The sequence below is a fragment of the Spermophilus citellus genome (assembly GCF_964194105.1).
Source record: "Spermophilus citellus genome assembly, chromosome: 6".
Lineage (NCBI taxonomy): Eukaryota > Metazoa > Chordata > Mammalia > Rodentia > Sciuridae > Spermophilus > Spermophilus citellus.
Genome location: NC_138187.1, coordinates 66379607 through 66399743, shown reverse-complemented (window position 1 = coordinate 66399743; position 20137 = coordinate 66379607). Strand labels below are relative to the sequence as shown.

General features: G+C 34.5%; 1 protein-coding gene across 34 annotated transcripts in view; it reads left to right on the top strand.

The window, feature by feature from the left end:
- ZNF438 (zinc finger protein 438) overlaps nucleotides 1–20137 on the top strand; it is a 183599-nt gene that overhangs the window by 65515 nt on the left and 97947 nt on the right. For 12 of the 34 annotated variants that reach the window (XM_081298823.1, XM_081298812.1, XM_081298822.1 and 9 more), the window contains 4 exons: nucleotides 11873–11942; nucleotides 13398–13502; nucleotides 15026–15074; nucleotides 19022–19114. The exons of 6 other annotated variants lie outside the window; for them this stretch is intronic. The gene's annotated coding sequence lies outside the window, so the exon portion shown is untranslated. The remainder of the gene's footprint in view (nucleotides 1–11872; nucleotides 11943–13397; nucleotides 13503–15025; nucleotides 15075–19021; nucleotides 19115–20137) is intronic. 16 more of the 34 variants (XM_081298814.1, XM_081298818.1, XM_081298800.1 and 13 more) reach the window with 9 other exon arrangements.

Below are 20137 nucleotides of genomic sequence, written 5' to 3'. Positions count from 1 at the left end.
TCTTTTTCTTGAGAAATCTGCTCAGTGTGAGTACTGTTGGAGGGTCAAGCTTACAATGAAAATGTGACTCTACAAAAGGAAAGAAAAACTATTAGAGTTTTGATGATCACAAGTCTAGCAGGGTGACTAGAACTTAGAGAAAGTCATCAGACACACAGCTAGTTTCCCCCAAGGGAGGTTTGCTGAGTCTTGGGGAAGTTTAGGAGGCCAGAATGTTGAAGTGGCTTCTTGTAGGTCTTATGAGACAGGCTTCATGGGGTGGGAGTAAAGTGGAGCTGCAATAAACAATCATTCTTACCTTTTAGGTATTTTATATTAGAGGTAGACTAGTTGGATTGAGGTCATCAGCTCCCCACCCTCCTGTCTCATAGAGGGAAGCATGGGACTTCACTGGGAGAAAACCTCAGTCCTATAATTGTTAACATATGAAATAAAATGAGGCACATAGATCAGTGGAACAAAATAGAGATCTCAGATGTAAACCCATACAACTGTAGCCAAGTGACTCTCAACAGAGACTCCTAAAACATACATTAGAAAAGGGACATCCTCTTCAATAGATGATACTGAAAATATCCACATGCAGAAGATTGAAATACGACCTCTGTCCCCTAACTACAACCATCAATTCAAAATGAATTGAAGATCTAAATTCAACACCCCAAATTCTGAAACTACTAAAAGAAAACATAGGGAAAACATTTCAAGACATTGGGATAGGCAGTGATTTTTTTTGATATGACCCCCCAAAACACAGAAAATAAAAGTAAAAATAGGCAAATTGGATTAACATGAAACTAAAAATCTTATGCATAGAAAGGAGACAATCAGTATAGTGAATAAATAATCTACAGAATGGGATAAAATATTTCCAAATATTGATCTGACTAAGGATTATTACAAAATATATGAGGAACTCAAGAACTTAACAACAAAAGGTCTAATTTAAAATATGGCAAATGATCTGAATAAACACTTCTCAAAAGAAGAAATAAAAATGACCAACAAATACATGAAAAATGTTTAATATAATTAGCCATTAGGCAAATGCATTTCAAAAACTATAGTTAGATATTATCTTACCCTAGTTAGAATGCAGTTATCAAAAAGAAAAAAAAAAGAAAAGAAATGCCAGTAAGGATGTGGAATAAAAAGAACTCTGATACACTATTTGTGAGAATGTACATTAGTATAGACATTATGAAGAACAGTATGGCCTCAAAAAAGTGGAAAAAGATATGTCATATGATCCTGCTGTCCCACCTCTGGATGCATATCCAAAGGAAATGAACTCAGTATACCTCAGAGATATCTTCATTACCATGTTTATTCACAGTGGCTAAGATAAGGTATCAAGCAAGGTGCCCATAAACAGATGAATGGATAAAGAAAATGTAGTATAGATATACAATGGATTACTATTCAGACATAAAAAGAATGAGATCCTGTCATTTGCGGAAAAATGGATGAAACTAGAGGACATTATGTTAAGTAAAGTAAATCAGACACAAAAAGACAAGTACTGCTTGTTCTCATGTGGAAATTTTTTTTTAAAGGCTAATTTGAGGGGCTGTGGCTGTGGCTCAGTGATAGTGCACTTGCCTGGTATGTATGAGGCATTGAGTTCAATTCTCAGCATCACTATAGAGAAATAAAAAAATAAAGATCTATTAACAACTAAAAAATATTTTTTAAAAAAAGGCTAATTTTAATGTAGAATAATGATTACTAAAGGTTAGGGAAGTAGCAAGAGGGTGCTTAAAGGGAGGCTGGATTTGATCAGTGCCTGTTATATGCATGTATGATATATCACACAGAACCCCATTAATAAGTACAATGAATACATGTTAATCAGAATAAAATTTTTTAAATTACCATATTCTTAAAGAAAACCAAACCATGCCAGCCCCATTAGCCTAGGTCTATACTGGGTCAGTATCATCAGTATTACCATTCTGTACTGCCATGTCTTATCCCATTGAAAGGTCATCAAGGGCAGTAACACTCATGGAGCCATCATCTTCTGTAATAACTATGCCTTCTTCTGGAGGAAGAGGCTGTCTTATAGTTAGGTTTTTAAAAAATTATTATTAAACTTATTTTATTATTAAACTTATTTTATCTTCATGCTAAGTGTATGTAGAACCAGTACATACACTTTCGTCACCGCAAAAAATGTTATGCATTATACTATGACATCATGACAGCTATGTTGTCACCAGGCAATAGGAATTTTTTAGCTCCATTATAATCATATGGGATCACCATCATAAATGTAGTCTGTTATTGACCAATATGTCTTTAGGCAATATGACTTTAGATGTCAGTTACACAGTTGATTGATTTTTTTAAAAAAGATAAACTATATGATGTGTAAAGTTAGAGAAAAATGTGTCCAAAGAGGAGACAACAAAAAGAGATCCAAAATTAGATGGATTTCATTACCAAAATCTGTTAGCCTTACCAAACAGATTTTTTAATTGTTATAAACACATCAAAGAAAATAAAGGGGTTAAAGAAATAGAAGCAAAGATAAAGGATTTCAACAGAAAGTTGGGATCATATGAAAATAAGTGGATATTCTGGTGTTGAAATGTGTAGTATTTGAAAATAAGATTTGATTTGATTTAGTGGCAAAGTGAGCAGTAAAAATTAAATAGAACAAGCAAACTCAAGGACAATTCATTAGAAACATATGCAAGCTAAAGCACTCATCTAAAAATGATGGAAATAACAAAATACTGAAAGAAACATAAATTGACTGAGTCATTTCACCTAACCTATTCTAGCTGAAAGTATAGGATATATAATTACATGTAGTCATTTGAGTCTTAGGATAAGAGAATGAAGCAAAAGTTTGAAATGATCCCAACCAAAAATTTTCCAAACTGATGAAAGATATCAAGTTAGATATTCAAGAAATTATGTGAGCCCCAAGTAAGATTAGGATGAAGAAAACCACTTCTAGAACTGAACAACAAAAAGTCTGATTTAAAAAAAAAATGGCAAATGATCTGAATAAACACTTTTCAAAAGAAGAAATACAAATGACCAACGAATATATGAAAAATGCTTAATATCACTAGCCATCAGGCAAATGCATTTCAAAATTACAATGAGATATTGTCTTACCTTAACTTTCAAAATAGTGAAATTTATGAAAACCAGATAGAAAAAGAGAAAATCTTAAAACAATCAAATGAAACACTGTTTTCAAAGGATTGATAACTATTGATTGAAATGCTAGTATGAGATCCTTACTTTTTAAATACATAAAGGAAGAATACTGCCAATGTGAAACTCTGTACTCAAAATATTTTTTAATGAGGAAAATGTGTTTTTAGACAACAGGTAAGAGATTGTCACAGGGAGGACCATTGTACAATAATTTAGGCTGAAGAAAAATGATCCTGTGTGGAAGGTAGAACCTTGGGGGGGGGAATAAAGATATCAGGAAACATAAATATGTAAGTAAATATAAAATTACTTATTCCCTCAAGTCAAAATAATAAGTACTTTATATGGAGTATAACAGAAACAAAATATATCAAAACAGCAGAACAAAGGCAGATAGGTACAAATGGCCAAATTGATAATTTTATCTTGCTCCTGCAGTGGTAAAAATCAGCTGTAATAAGTCAAAGAAGTTTATTTAAAATCTGTCAGATAATAGCTTAAAAATTACAGAAATGTTTTTTAAAGTAACAAGAGAAAAAAAGGAATAATAAGTTAATTAATTTAAAAAGAGGGGGTTAAAATAAGACAAAAGAACAGTTGAGTAGAAAGCCAGTGATGGTAAATATCAGTGATTAATTACATGTAAATAGGCTAAGTGCCAATTTACAAAAATGTTCTCAGACTAAACTCAAAGACCAGCTGTTTATAGTTTACATAAGATGTCTAGAACAGGATATGGACAGACAAGAAAAGGTATACTGTGCAAACACTAAAAGAATCTGATATGTTAATTAATATCAGTGTAGGCTTTAAGGCAAGATGTACAATGAGAAATAAAAGTTGATTTTGTAATGATAAAAAGGTCAGTTTAATAGGAAACAAAATCCTAAATATTTTTGTTCCTTATAACATAACTTCAAAATATAGAAAGCTAAAGTTGACAACAAACAGGAGAAATGGACAGATTCATCACCAATTTAACAAAATTCATCAATGTTTTTTCCCCGCCATGTTTAAAATAAACAATTAAAAAAATAGGAAGATTGCACTATAGTTTAATCATACTATTAACCAACTTGAACCATTGCTTTTATTTATTTATTTTGGCAGAGGTGGTATGTAGCCAGGGATTGAACTCAGCCCTATTTTGTATTTTATTTAGAGACAGGGTCTCACTGAGTTGCTTAGCACCTTATCATTGCTGAGGCTGGCTTTGAACTCGAGAACCTACTGTCTCAGCCCCCCAAGCCACTGGGATTATGAGTGTGCACCACCTGGACCATTGCTCTATAGAACATTACTTCCAACAACTGCATAATGCTCATTTTTCAGGCGGATGTGGAATTTTTACCCAAATTAAAAAAAAAAAAACAACAAAAAAAAAACATATGCTGGGCCAAAAAGCAAGACTTAATAAATTTCAAAGGGTTGAAATCCTATGGTAGATGTTCCACAGTGGAATTAAACTCAAAATGAATAACAGATAACTGTAAAATCGCCAATTTTCTTCAGAATAAGCAACATGCTTTTAAACAATTCATAAGTAACTACTTGTAACACAAATTAGCAACATTTTGTATTGAGTCAGTAGCAAACCTTTGGATCATAGTTAATATAGTACTTAGAAAAACAGAGTTTTAAAATGCTGCAGTGATCTAATCTTTTCAAAAAGCTAAAAAAAAGGATCTCATAATGACTGAGTAATATTCTGTTGTGTATAAATTTATTTCCATAAATTCTTTATCCATTCATCTGTTGATAGGCATCTAGGTTGGTTCCATAGCTTAGCTAAGCTTAGCTATTGTGAATTAACTGATATAAACAATGATGTGGCTGTGTCACATAGGATAACTGGGTCAAATGATGGTTCCATTCCTAGGTGTTTTTTTATTTGTTTGTTTGTTTGTTTAGTTGTAGATAGACATGATATCTTTATTTTTATTTAATTATTTTTTTTGTGTGGGCTGGTGATTGAACCCAGGGCCTCACACATGCAAGGCAAGTACTCTACCATTGAGCTACAACCCTAGCCCCCATTCCTAGTTTTTTGAGGAATCTCCATATTGGTTTCCATAGTAGTTCAATTAATTTTTAGTCCCTCCAACAATGTTTGACTGTACCCCGTTCCCCACGTCCTCATCAACATTTAATTTTACTTGTGTCTTGATAGTTGCCATTCTGACTGGAGTGAAATGGAATCTCAAGTTTAGTTTTATTTGCATTTCTCTAATTTCTAGAGATGTTGAACATTTTTTCATGTATCTGTTGACTATTCATATTTCTTCTTTTGAGAAGTATATGTTTGGTTCCTTTGGCCATTTATTGATTGAATTATCTTTTTTTAAATGTTACACTTTTTGAGTTTTTTGTATGTTCTGGAAATTAATGCCTTATCTGAGACTAGATTGTCTCCCATTCTGTAGGCTTTCTGTTCACGTTCTTGATTATTTTCTTTGCTGTGAAGAAGTTTTTACCTTAATAACATCCCTTTTATTGATTTTTTTATTTTACTTCTTGCACTTTAGGAGTCTTGTTGAGAAAGTTGGTCCCTAAGCCTACATGTTAGAGTGTTGGGCCTACATTTTCTCTAGTATGTACAAGGTTTCTCATTCTATAACCCAGGTCTTTGATCCTCTTTGAGTTGAATGCCATGCAGGGTGAGAGATAAGGGTGAAGTTCATTCGAACATATGATATCCAGTTTTCCTAGCACCATTTGTTGAGAGGCTGTCTTCTCTCCAGTGTATGATTTTGACTCTTTTGTCAAATATTCAATAATTTATGTAGGTTTGTCTCTGTTCTTCTATTCCATTTATCTTCATGATTGTTTTGGTGCCAATACCATCCTGTTTTGTTACTATAGCTCTGTAGTATAATTTAAGTTCTGCTACTGTGATGCTTCCTGCTTCACTTTTCTTGTTAAGGAGTGCTTTAGTTATTTTGGGCCTCTTATTTTTTCCAAATGAATTCCACTGCTTTTTCTATTTCTATAAAGAAATCATTGGAATTTTATTAGGAATTGCATTAATTTTGTATAGCACTTTTGGTAGTAGGGCCATTTTCACAATATTAATTCTGCCTTTCCAAGAACATGGGAGATTTTTCTATCTTCTAAGATCTTTTTCAGTTTCTTTCTTTAGTGTACTGTAGTTTTCATTGGAGAGGGCTTTCACCTCTTTTGTTAGATTTATTCCAAAGTATTTTATTTCTTTTTTGTCTATTGTGAATGGATAGTTTTCTTAATTTCTCTTTCAGCTGATTCATTATCTGTATATGGGAATACAATTGACTTATGGGTATTAATTTTGTATTCTGCTACTTTGCTGAATTCATTTTTAAGTTCTAGAAGTTTTCTGGTGGAGTTATTTTGGTCTTCTAAATATAGAATCATGTCCATGGCAAACAGATAGTTTGAGCTCTTCTTTTCTTATTTATATCCCTTTAATTTTTTTCTATTGGCTAATTTCTCTGGCTAGTGTTTCAAGGACAGTGCTGAATGGAAGTGGTGATAGAGGGTATCCCTGTCTTGTTCCAGTATTTAATATCATTCTAATGATGTTGGACTTGGGTTTGTCATATAGCTTTTACAATGTTGAGGTATATTCCTACTGTCGCTTATTTTTCTATTGTTTTAAACATGAATGGATGCTATATTTTGTCATATGCTTTTTCTGTATCTATTGAGATAATCATGTGATTCTTGTTTTTAAGTCTATTTATGTGGTGAATTGTATTTATTCATTACTGTATGTTGAACTCATCTTACATTGCTTAGATGAAACTCATGTGATCATGGTGCATTATGTTTTTAATGCAGTTTTTGTATGTGACGTGCTTGTATTTTATGTAGAATTTTTGCATCTATATTCATCAGGGATATTGGTCTAAAGTTTTTTTTTCCTTGATGAGTCTTTGTCTGGTTTTGGTACAGGGTAGTACTAGCTTCATAGAATGACTTTGAAAGGTTTTCCTCCTTTTCTATTTCATGGAATAATTTGAGAAGGATTGGTGTTAGTTCTTCTTTAAAAGTCTGGTAGAACATGGCTGAGAATCAGGACCTGGGCTTTTCTTTGTTGGTAGGCTTTTGAAAGGGTCTTCAATTTCATTACTTGAAATCACTCTGTATAATTTTTCTGTGTCCTCCTGGTTCAGTTTGGGTAGGTCATATGTCTCTAGAAATTTGTCAACGTCTTCAAGATTTTCTAATTTATTGGAGTTTAAGTTTTCAAAATAGTTTGATTATCCTGGGTATTTCAGTAGTGTCTGTGGTGATATTTCCTTTTTCATCACAAATTTTAATAATAATTTGAGTTTTCCCTCTTTATTTTGGTTAGCTTAGCTAAGAGTTTATCAGTCTTATTTATTTTTTCAAAGAATCAACTTTTTGTTTCATTGATTTTTTTCATTGATTTTTGGCTCTGATTTTAATTATTCCTGCATTGCGCTTTTGGTGTTGATTTGTTCTTCTTTTTCTAGGGCCATGAAATTTAATGTTAGATTATTTAGTTGGTATCTTTCTATTCTTTTAAATGAATGGGCTTAATGCTATGAATTTTCTTCTTAGAACTGCCCTCATAGTGTGCCAGAGATTTTGATATATTGCATCACTATTCTCATTTATCTCTTAAGTGTTTTTTTTAATTTTACCCTTGATTTCTTCTGCTTTGCATTCATCATTTAATAGTGTATCATTTATTCTCCAGGTGTTAGAGTAGCTTTTATTTTTTTATCTTATTGTTGACTTCTAATTTCATTCCGTTATTATCTGATAGAATGCAAGTGGTATTATCTCTATTTTTTTTTATTTGTTAAGAGTTGCTTTGTGGCTTTAGATATGGCCTATTTAAGAAAATGATCTGTGTGCTGATGAGCAGAAAGTGTATGTGGTCATTCATGGATGAAATATTATATTTATGTCTGATAAATCTAGATTGTTAATTGTATTTTTTTAGTTCTGTAACTTCATTATTTTTTGATTGGAAGAGCTATCCAGTGATTAGGGAGGTGTGTTACCCAATATTATTGTGTTGTTGTTTACATGATCCTTGATATTGAGAAGGATTTGAGAGAAAGCAGAAGTAAAAATTTAAAGGAAGACTGAGAGAGAAAACAATAGAATTTTTCTGTTAGCAAAAGAAAAGAAAGAGAACCAATAAAAATAGACAAGTGAAAAACAATACAAAAAAAAATACTAATCAAAAACCCTAGCCCCCAAAAGTCAGTCATGAAAAGTAACTCTTTCTTTCTGGGTTTTTTTGTTTGTTTGTTTTGAGGTGATTAGCTCACACAAGAGTAGTGGCCCTTGCCAAGACCTTCCTCCTTTTGTGTAGCTCATCAAGCTGCCAGTTAGAGTTAAAAAATTCCGAGTTTCCCTTCTCCACAGTGTGAGGTGGCACAGGTTGGAGAGTGTTGTCTGCCCCACTGTCAGGGTAAGGTTGCTGTCAAGATCCCCTAGGCGCAGCTCCTGAAAGCCCCAGGTGCTTTCTTGAATGGCGATTGGTGTGAAGATTTTGCGCACTTACAGGGCCTTGCAACTGCCAGTTCACACTGAGATACTGCACCCCAGGAGTCTCCCCTGGGTTCCACATGTGAGGTAGAGAGCCAGTCTTTCGCCCTCTCTGCCACCTGTATTCTCCTGCATCAAACACCCTCCATGCCTGAATTTCTCTGGTTTCCTAGGCACACTATGAGCTGTGTGGTGGGCATCTGCCAGGTATGGTTTGGGGACCTAGCTCAAGCACACAGGTCCAGACTCCCACAGCCGCCCGCCACTGTAGCATGGTAGGAACATGCCACAGCCATCATGTGTGGCATGTTTTCCACCCTCTGGATCAGTCAGGCAGTGTCCTTAATCTCTGATTTCTCTGTACCAAGACACACCATAGTGCCATGGTGTCATCTTAGATGCAGGTTTTCTTAGTCCCCCTGTTCCTTTTCTCCACAGTGGATCAGGTCTAGCAGCTGCCAGCACTGGTGGTGACTTTTCTTCTTTTATTTTATTAGACCTAAACATCTGAGTCCTCAAGCTGTTCTGAGAGTACAGAGTTAAATCCCAATAAAGACCCTCTTTCACTCACTTCACTGAGAAGTTACTCATCTACTTTCTTGGTCTCATGCCATGGAGCAGCTTGGTCAGCACACTTCTCTACTCCACCATTTTCCTGTTCTCCACAAAATTCTAGATTTTAAAGGAGGGTTGATGTGCTCCTTTGTTCCCAGGGTCCACTTAGGAATCTGTGTGCCTCCTTTATTTATCAGTTGCTTGTCTTATAAATCTTCCATTACTGCCTCCTCTTCCTAATTCCTTTTATTGGTTGACTTCGAAGATACAGCTCCAACTTCCTCGATGATGTCAGTACTATGATCATCTATACTCCACACCATGTGATTAAAATATTTCTCTAAATTCATGAATTTGAGTTTCTAATGCTAAAAACTTTCTTGTTGTTATTGTTGGTGCCAGGGATTGAGTCATATCCCCAGCCCTTTTTGTTTTTATTTTGGTACAGAATTTTGCTAAGTTGCTTCAGGGCTCACTAAGTTGCCAAGGCTTGGGTCAAACTTGCAGTCTTCCTGCCTCATCCTCCTGAGTTGCTAAGATTCCAGGCATACGCCACCAGCAGAACTGATTTTTTTAACTTCATTATCAACCAAAGTCATTCTAAAATTTTAAATACTGAAAACCCTTCTTTTATTTTCTCCTTTACTCTGACAACTAAACTGTTCTTCTCTCAAATTCAAATATTCCTTCATTCTTATAATGTTCCGTAGTCTGTCTTCCCTTTCATTCCCTCTTTCTGCCTTCCACTCTCTCCCTCCTTAGATGGCTTTGCCATTGGATCTGAGATTCTTCAGCTTTATTCCCTAATACACAAAATTTTTATCAATCTTCCTTCTTTTGCTTTCATTCTAATCGTAAAGAACTTTCTCCTCTTTAACATGAACTAGAAGAGTTCTTGTCTTTTCTTGATTTTGCCCCATATATATCACTCTTCCTTTCCATTTTTTTCCATTTACTAGCATTAAAAATGAATTAAAAAACCCAATAATAACAACTAAAACTCAAGTTCATTTTCTTCAGCTTCATTTTCAGACTATACTGGACTTCTTAGAAGAGCAAACTTAATTAGTTATAATTCCACTTCTCTCTTCCCCACTTTTAAATCTCCCAACTAATAGAATTTTTATTCTCCTTTACTGCCTTTTAGAAAAATCTTTCTAAGTTTACCAATATGTGGTAAGTTTTTCTTGGTCTTTCTTCCCTAAAGAGGCAGGACAGTGCATTCCTTTCTTTTGTTCTTCTGTGACTTCACTGATTGCTATCAATCTTTTGTGGCAGGCCCCTCCTCAAATAAATAGATCATTTAGGAGATGACCAAACTATTGCATTGAGTTAATGCAGTCAGAGATACCATACAGTTGATTCTGAAGTGGTACCTCAAAGAGAGGAAATGAGTGTAGTATTTTTCTTTATTATAGGTGGTCTCTGAAATTCTAGGATAGGATATCAGAAATGAAATGAGTTGTTGGATTGGTTGATTTCCTAAGACTGTGATTGATACAAACAACGCATAAAAGAAAGATCCATTATAGCTGAAGACAGTCTGTGTTAGTAACAGTATAACTGTAGGTTGTTGATTGTTCCAGTTCTTAGTTTTGCATAATTGATTGGATGGTTATTCTGGTTCTCACTTTGAAGCACTTCTTCAGTGGATTTTCAACACTTAATTCCATTGCGACAGTTGTCCTTTTTTTAAATTATATTTTGTTTTTATCTTGACCATTGCAGTAGCAAAAGATCTCACTGCCTGTAGTAAAATAAATGTCTATGTGTACCTCATATGCAGTATGTAGTTTGACTTGTATGTAAGCCTTGAATCCACTACCTGTTGAGTCTTCTCACAGTAACTCATACTCTAAAACAAAAGCCATATGTTTAAAATACAAATTTGAATGTATTTTCTACTGAATGTGCTTTTTTTGTGCGGTACTGGGGATTATTCCCAGGGCTTTGTGCATGCTGGACAAGCACTCTCTCGTCAAGCTCCATCTCCAGCCCTCTACTGAAGCCACATGTGCTGAATCTAGTATTTAACCTTCCACAATATGACTTGGCTTCAACTCAAAATTCTAGTCCTTATCTGTCTTTTAACAGTCTCTCTGTTGATATTCAGTCCAGAATGCAGAGCCTTCCCACATTTTTCCTGTAGTAATAAACTCTCTCCAAAGTTCCATAGTGCCTTGTATCATTTGTAGCACTAAGTCTGTTTTGATTTGGAGTTATTCATATTAGTCTTCTCTGGAGGTTTATGAGTTGCTTGAGAATAGGAGCTGTCTCTCCCTTACTTTAGTATCTTTTTGCTGACTGTAATACTGAGGGGGGCTCAAATATTGGCTAAATTTTAAATAATTCAGTGTAAATCAGGCTTAAATATCTAATAATATTTTCCCCAATTTTTAGGAGATTGACATAAAATATGTGAAGGGGAATATTGTATCTTCTATTTTAGAAGTCTCTGAGCACAGCTCAAGATTTTTATTTTAGGTTTTTAAATTATGCATAGTATAAGTAATATGTTTTAAGGTATTTCATATAATTCTTTTATGGTCTTTCAGGTGTAATCATCTAATTGGTTTCTATAAGCAACATATCCTTTTAATTTCATTATTTCCATTTCATTTGTTTTCATATAAAGATGAATGCTGTGTGTCATGTAATACTGAAGTTTTGAAGTTGGAAGACGTTTGCTAAGTCAAATCACTCAAGTAAGTTGGCTCACATCTATCTTAGCAGTAGCTCAAGATTTTAAAAACAAGGGATTGGGTTGTAGCTCAGCAGTAGAGCGCTTGCCTACATGTGTGATATACTGGGTTCTATCCTCAGCACCACATAAAATTAAATAAACAAAGGTGTTGTGTTCATCTGCAATTAAAAAAAATTGTTTTAAAAAGAGAAAAGATTTAAAAACAAACAATTAAGTCTACTACCTTTGATGCTTCCTTAATAATAAAATTTTATGGAATATCTTATAGTGATCTTGTATATTGAATAAGTGGTGTTTGACAATAGTGGAATAACAATTTCATATTACATTTTATATGCTTTTAAAAATATAATGTTTAAACACATTGTATTATTTTTAAAGGGAGACTGCCACCTCAATTATTCTTGTATTTGTAGCAAGTTCTAGTCATAAAGTCTTAACCATATGCTAAACGGTGCTTTTAAAATGGTTTTTCTTTTGAAGCTAATATTTTGGTTTTTATTTTTTAAGTTTTCATACAGTTTTTCTTAATGATTTCTACATTATTGTAAAAGGAAGTAATTTATTAACCAGCTAGCACATGAACCTTAAATGTTTATTTGGTCAAAAACTTCGCTTGAAAGATTATCTTAACCAACCTCAACTTTTAAAATCATCTCTTCATGATCTTTCTGTATTCATTCTCTTCCTCCATCTTGTATTCTGCATAAATCTGCATATAGAATCACTTTAATAATTCAGTTCCTTTTCCTGGCATTCAAAGCCCCCTACCATGCTCCTGAAACATCCCTCAGTTGAGCCAACTGGAGTCTCCTATTCTCTAAACTCACATGTCCTTCTTTGTCCTTAAATTGTTCTATTTTTCCTACCTATGATTTTCTGCTTTCACTATTTCCTTTGCATCTTAAAATCTTCTACAAATCTCTCCATGAAGTCTTCTTAGGTTACTCCAGTTAGAAATACTAACTCTTTCCATCTTTCTGCTGACTGCATCTATTGTTTTGTTTTTATCACTATTAACAGCAGCTTTATTTGTGTCTGTCATAGCTCCCATCCTAGGTTGTAAGGCTGTATAAAGTAAAAGATCATGTCTGATGAATTTTGTCTCCCACAGTACTCAGGATAGCCTTTAATGGTGCTCAGTAAATATTTGCTTAAAAAATTAAGAATGTGCTTGGCTTTCTTCCCATCATGCCCTCTTTCATCCTATAGATATGTACTATCCATGATAATGCCAATTTTCATTCTTGTAATCCACTCCTGGCTGCCCTTAATAAGATACAGTCATTCTCCAACCTAAGAATAAGCTGTATTCCAGAAGTTCATATCTTAATTCTATTGTTTAGAATGCAGAAAGCATTTTTCCACAAAACAGTACTATAAATATTGGTTTGATTCTCAGCCAACTCTCCCAAGACTGTTTAACTCATAAGTACCAATGTTACTTCAATTACAGGTAGACTCCATGTACAATGATGTTTTGTTTTGTTCTGGATATGGAAGTATGTGTCCCATGAACTAGAAACAGGACATGAACCTGCTGGGCTGAGCCAGAGCTTCGGTAGTTATTCATATTAGATACCCTTCCACCAATAGCTTTTTAGTTTTCAGTATTTGCATTATAGACATTTACCTACAGTTTACTAATACCTTTATGTCATCTAAGTTGAGAGGAAAAGAACACTTGCTCTTCTGAACTTCCCCATAGTGAGTTAGGTGGGGCTTCAGCTGGCCTTTCACTTTGGTGGGTCTTTTGTAAGTTTTTGATAGATCAGTAGTTCTTTTACTACATACCACTTTCTGCTCTTCCACAAACAACAGATTGCATATACATAGAAAATATATAAACATAGAAAGTATATAAATGTGAAAAAATATAACTTCTGTCTATAAGGAAAAATATATTTATAAGTATCACCCCTAAATTTGACATCAAATCAGTTTTTGTGAACAAGTGATTATCTTTTCTACATGGGTATAATGATGCCTCTAGTGACAAAACATGTCACTGTATGCATAAACAACCCTTGAGGTTGACAGTTTAGGTTGTCAGGCTGCAAGAAAAAAACACTTCATAAATTTCAGAGAACTTAATTATTCAGTCATCATAAGTATTGAGCCCCGAGTATCTACTTTATGCTTAATGCTGCTGCTAATGCTAGGGGCTAGGAAGTGGAAACAAAAGATGTTGTGAAAAGTTTGCCTTCCCTCAGGGGCCTGAAATACAAGGAGCAAAATATTAAAGAAATATTCATAGTAAAAACAATGTTATTAATTGCCATAAAATACTTCAGAAAGATAATAAATGCTCTGAGGATTATCAGAATTGCAGTGTCATTAAGATTCTCTGTGGTTCTAAAAATAGTGGTGGGATTTCACTTAGTTTTAGAAGAATGGTGAAGATATAAATAAAGAGCTAGAAAGGAAATGCTATTCCATGTTGGATTAACAGCATGCAGAGAGGATTGAAGACATAAACAACAGTCATTAATGACTGAAGCACAAGAGTTAGTTCATATTGGGTGAAATAATAAGTGGGAAAATTAGATCAGTGGTTCAGCCCTGGCAGAACCTAACAGTCATCCATCTATTTTTAAAGCTACAAGTCCCTGGATCTTCCCCAGAACTATTAAATAGAATTTCTGGGGCATGGGGCATAAGCCTGTTTATTTTTAAAGCTCCCCTAGTGGTTCTGATATTCAGCCAAGGTTGAAAACCCCTGAATTAGAAGGATGGGCCAAATTTAGGAGAGCTATGAATCCCCTGCTGAGGAGTTGGGCCTCTGTCCCTCAAGCAGTAGGAAGCCTTTAGAGGTTTCTGAGGTGGGTGACATGATCAATTTGGTCCTTGCCAAGATAAATGATTCCTCAACTATATGTGAATGGAAGAAAAATAAGGAAAAGCTTGAAGTAGAACAATGGTTATGAGAAAAAAGAGAAGAGTCACATTTTTAAGTATAGTTAGATGTGTGGGAGTTGGTGATGTCAGCCTTGACCTCAGCATGATTTGTTTTATAAACTGATTATACAACTTCACCCTTATTAATTTGATCTTTTTTCTTTTATGACCTGGCAACTTAAACAGTAATTTCAGCCACTTTGCAATTAATGGAAAGAGATCATTGTCTACTCAGGTACATGTCTAATTCATAATAGTAAGTGAAATTATGTGTATGAGGAATATGACCTTCAACATGGTCATTATAAAACAATCAGTAACCTCCCATATATGCAGTAACACAACCCCAGTCCTGCAGGATTGTGCCAAGAATCAGAGTCACATATATAAGGTAGTTGTTGGCTCACAGTTCCCTAGCATTAAGTTGAAATTTGAAGAAATGTTCTCAATCATCCTATGCATTTTAATATTTTTAGTATTAAATTTGATAATTGCTTAGTTTTCTGTTGGCAGATTATGTGAGGCCCCTGACTAAAACACCAATCCACATTCTAAGCTTACAATTCTTTCTCTGCCCACTTTTGTAACGAGAGCAAGCAGCCCATGGACTCCCATTAGTTCCATCCCCTGCTATTATCTACCTGTAAGTGCCTCCAACTCCTCCTGATCCAGAGGGATAACTGAATCAGCAGAATGGAATCTTCAGTGGAGTCAGAATTTCAGTTCTTTTGCGGCACTGATCAGCCAGATGACCCTGGAAATTCTTTTGCTTCTGACCCAAGTGGCACAAGATAGCTCCTAAGGTGTACAAACTCAAACCACACCATAGGTTAAAAACATTTCGTATCTCTTTGATGTGTTTGAATTTTTTATTTGAAGATAATTAGCCATATTCATTAGATAGCAGAGAATAAGTTCAAAGCCTGAAGTTTTGACGTGACCCACCTCCCTCTAAAAAAGACTCATCATCATGAATTTTTAAAAAATAACTACTTTCTCAGTTATTCTATAATAATATATTCAACAATTTCTTTGATCTTTTTTGCCTTAACAATGAATTTATTATTGTTTTATCAATATCTTTATACCCTTTGAGTTACTTTTGTAATAGATATGTAGTTTTCACTCATCACCCAAATGTTTAAACAGAGAATGGATGGTTTGCTTAGAGTTGATAGATTTGGTAGAAGAGAGGAAAGAGAAGGCAACTAACATTTAAAATAAAAATCAAGTGCTCACTCTATTCCATATTCTTTACATATATTTTGTCATTCTAATTTCATTTCACAAATGAGGAAATTGGGATTTAGAGAAGTTTAAAAAACTTACCTGAGCCCAAAGTCAAGTCTGGCTTTCTGTGGAAAGAGCCTAGTCTTGTAAGTTTTCATGACTTTTATTTGTGGGAGAAATCATTGAACGCAGAATGAGAAGATTTGAATACAAGCCTCACCCTCGTCACTAATAACCCTGAAACAAATTATTTAATGCTTCAGAGAATCAGGTTCCTTTTCATCATATGAGTTAACACTCACTTTACTGACCATTTTGGCTTGTTGTGAGAAAAATAAGCTAGTGAGATTCAGTATGATTTTATACACATAAAAACCAGTGGAAGTGTGATAAATTCTTAATTCAAGCAAATAAACAGAACAAACATTAAATGAGATGACTTGGACCGACTTTGTGGTTTTTCATTTCTTTGTATTGCTATAAATTTTCCAAAAATAATGTTCATCAATTTTGCAAGTCCCAAACACTGTGGTGTGCCAAACTTCATCACTGTCCATTTAATATCTCAATGTAGCTGAGAGTGTCCTGGCAGTGTATGCGTTCTTCCTTTCACTTGCCAGGAGCAATCTTAGTTTCTATGCTATATTAACTAGGTTTGACCCCCAGTAGATGCTCATTGCCAATGAGGATTGTTAGGCAACGTGACTTATTGATGTTAACATTCTCAGAACATTTTTCCCCATATTTCTGAGATTTTAGAACAACCTGAAGAAAAAAAGTCACATTTTGTAAAACTGTTTTCACAGAACTGCTTTTCAAAAATGTTTCCATTGCCAGGCTTGGTAGTGTGTACTTGCAATCCCAGCTACTTAGGAGGCTTAGGCAGGAGGATTACATATTTGAGACCAGACTTGGCAATTTAGTAAGATCCTGCCTCAGAATCATAAAAAGTTTTAAAATGAGCTGGGACTATGTTGCTCAATGGTAGAACACCTGAATTTAATCCCAAATATGGCAAAAAAAAAAATCCCCCCAGTTTCTGAAAACTTATACATTACAGATTGGTGCACATTGAATGACAATTATGAGCTATTGTAATCCACTTGTGACTCCTTCAAGTATATATGTAAGAGATAAGGATTTGGAAGAACTCATTAAATTGTAAGGGCATTACTATGAATGATGCCATAGGTCATTTCGTTGGGTTACACAAAACCCTTACTCAAATCAAAATTCTTTGACATTGGCTATCAGCTGACAGAACAGAGGAACAGTTTTAATAAAACTTAAGATGTGGATCCACAAGTGTGTACCCACGCAGTCTTAGGTTCTTAAGTATATGTGACTCCCCTGCATCAGTACATCTTGGAATCAGTACATTGCATAGAGGGTTTTCTGGTCTTAAGGTATTGACTTCAACATGGTTTCCGATACCAGTGCTGTGCCTGCTTGCTAAATCTGGTGGATGGATGGGTCCAGTTAGGGCCATGTGAAATAAAATGCAAGGGAAGTAGACATAGAAAGCAAAGAAAATGGACAAAGTAGAGATTGTAAAATCCTCGACCAGTGGCCAGATTTGGTCTGTAAATGTGATTTGTTTGACCAGCACAATATTTTTTAATATACCAGTCATTAAGTATTAATATTTTTAATTAGTAACTAATTTTTGTCAAAAAATTTAATGCACAAAATCATGGCTGCTGGATTCTCATGCAAACTAGAAGATCTGGCAACTTTAGTCCTGTATTTCCATGTGGTAGTCATCGGCTAGTGCTGAATAGAAGCTGCCTATATTAGATTGAAACATTGTACTTTTTGGTTATCTCAGTCCCACCCCTCGTTATTGTTTTTCTTTAAGTAGAAATAAGAGGAGAGCTAAATCTTACTTAGACTTCCATCTGTGTTAAAATTGCAAATAGCAGGTTGAAGACATGGCATATTTCAGTATAAGTGAGAGATGGTATTAGTTTTCTAGATCTCTGCCATAACTAAGTACCACAAGTAGAGAGGCTTTAAACAACAGAACTTTTTCTTACAGTTTTGGAGGCTAGAAATCTGAAATCAATTGGCAAGGCCAACTCACTCAGAGGCCCATAGGAGAGGATCCTACCTCATCTAGTTTCCGGAAGCCTCGGGCATTTCTTACTATATGGCAGCATAAATCCAGTCTCTGATCCTGTCTTCTCATGATTGTCTTCCATTCTGTCTGGCAGTGTCCAGATTTTCTCCTTAGAAGGATACCAGACAAATTGTATTAGGACCCAGCCTAATCTGGTATGATCCCATCTTGATTAGATTTCATTTGCAAAGACTGCTTTCAAATGAGGTCACATTCACAGGTACCAGGGTTAGTACTTCATGTCATTTATGGGGACATAATTTAACCCATAATAGATGACATATGTCTTTGTGGAAAGAGGAAAAATTAAGAGCAGGGATCCTTTAATCAGAGTGCCCACATTCAAATTTACAACTTACTTGCTTTGTGGTTTTAGACAAGTTGATTTCTCAGAGCCTCAATGTCTTCATCTGTAAAATGGGGATAATGGCACCTGATTCATAGGTTTACACTGAAGACAAAATAAGTTAATATTTATATAAAGCACTTAGAAGAGTGCCTGGCACATACTATATGCTCAGTAAACCAAATTTTTGTCATTATTATTAACTTATTCATACATAAATGTGTACATAGAGTATCAGTGCACAAAAAAAGCTATTATTAGGTATGATATGTCAAGATCAATGTATTTTCATGTGCAACTAATAAAAAAAAGGATAGCCTAATGAAAGAAAATATGAATACACTAAAGGTAGTAGGTATAAATAGTGCATGGAAGCAAAACTTAGAACCAGAGAGAGAGGTTGGAATTTTAATAAAATGTTATTTTTAATGCAAATTATTGCAATATGTCGAAAATATTAAATATTAATGCCTGCTTCCTCTTTTAGATTACCTGCCTGGCCCCTGTGTGCACTTGAAGCTGACTGAAGTCCCAAGAGAGAACTTTAAACCCAGAAGTATAGACGCTGACTATTGGGTTGGTGAGCACAAATGGCCTGTAGATAATAATGAGGCAGTTCCTCTAGGGAGAATGCCTATGGAACCAATATCTAAGCATTCCTACTTGTCTCTTTGGAAGCATGATCTTACCCTCTACCTGCTTCCCCAAAATCTTTAGGTTTAAGTAATTCTGATGTCTAATTTTGGCTCAGAGATTGAGGTTGAATAATTTTTTTTTTAAATTTAAATAATACTTTTATTTTGAGGTGTATTCTTTTATTCTTTGACATAGACTTGATGTAAGAAAATCAAACTTGAACTTTATTAAAAACTGAGATGAGAGCACTGAAAAAAATTTAAAGCAACTGCTAGAATGTTTGAAGTACCTACCAGGAAGGAAGCTTTTGTGTAGGTGATTGGCTGTTGGATTTGTAGTACTGCAGAACATATATATCTCATTCTCAAAGATAGTGCTACCTTAGAAACATGCAAATATCAAATAAAGTCAAAGTATCTTACCTAAATGGTGGAAGGGACATATATGTGTATGTTAATTCTTGATTTGTGATTTTATTTGAATAAAAGAAATTAAGCTATTTAATTTTTGGTAAATGAGTAGAATTTTGTAGTTTGAGTATCAATAATTGGAACATTTAGATTCAATGATGTATCCATCAGGACTCCTTCATCACTGAAAGGAAGCCAGCTTAAACCAGCTTATGAAAATAAAGGGAACTTAATTGTTTATGTAATTGTGATTTCCAGAAGTGCATCTGACTTTAGGCATGGTTATAGCCAGGAACTCAAATGATCTCATCTGGATTCTTCTTTCAGTTTGGCTGATTTCTTTATTTGTCATTCTTCAGAGGCATATGGCCAGTAGGCTGATCACTAGCAACTTAAGATTGTCATTCTTCCAGTTTAATAATTCCAACCAAAAGAGAACTTGTCAGGCCAAATATCCACCTCTCTGCCTCAAAGAAGATGTGCATTGACTTTGTTTGACCACTTGTGTGGCCATTTGAAAAATCAGTGTGACCTAGGAGTGGTATATACTGGTGGGC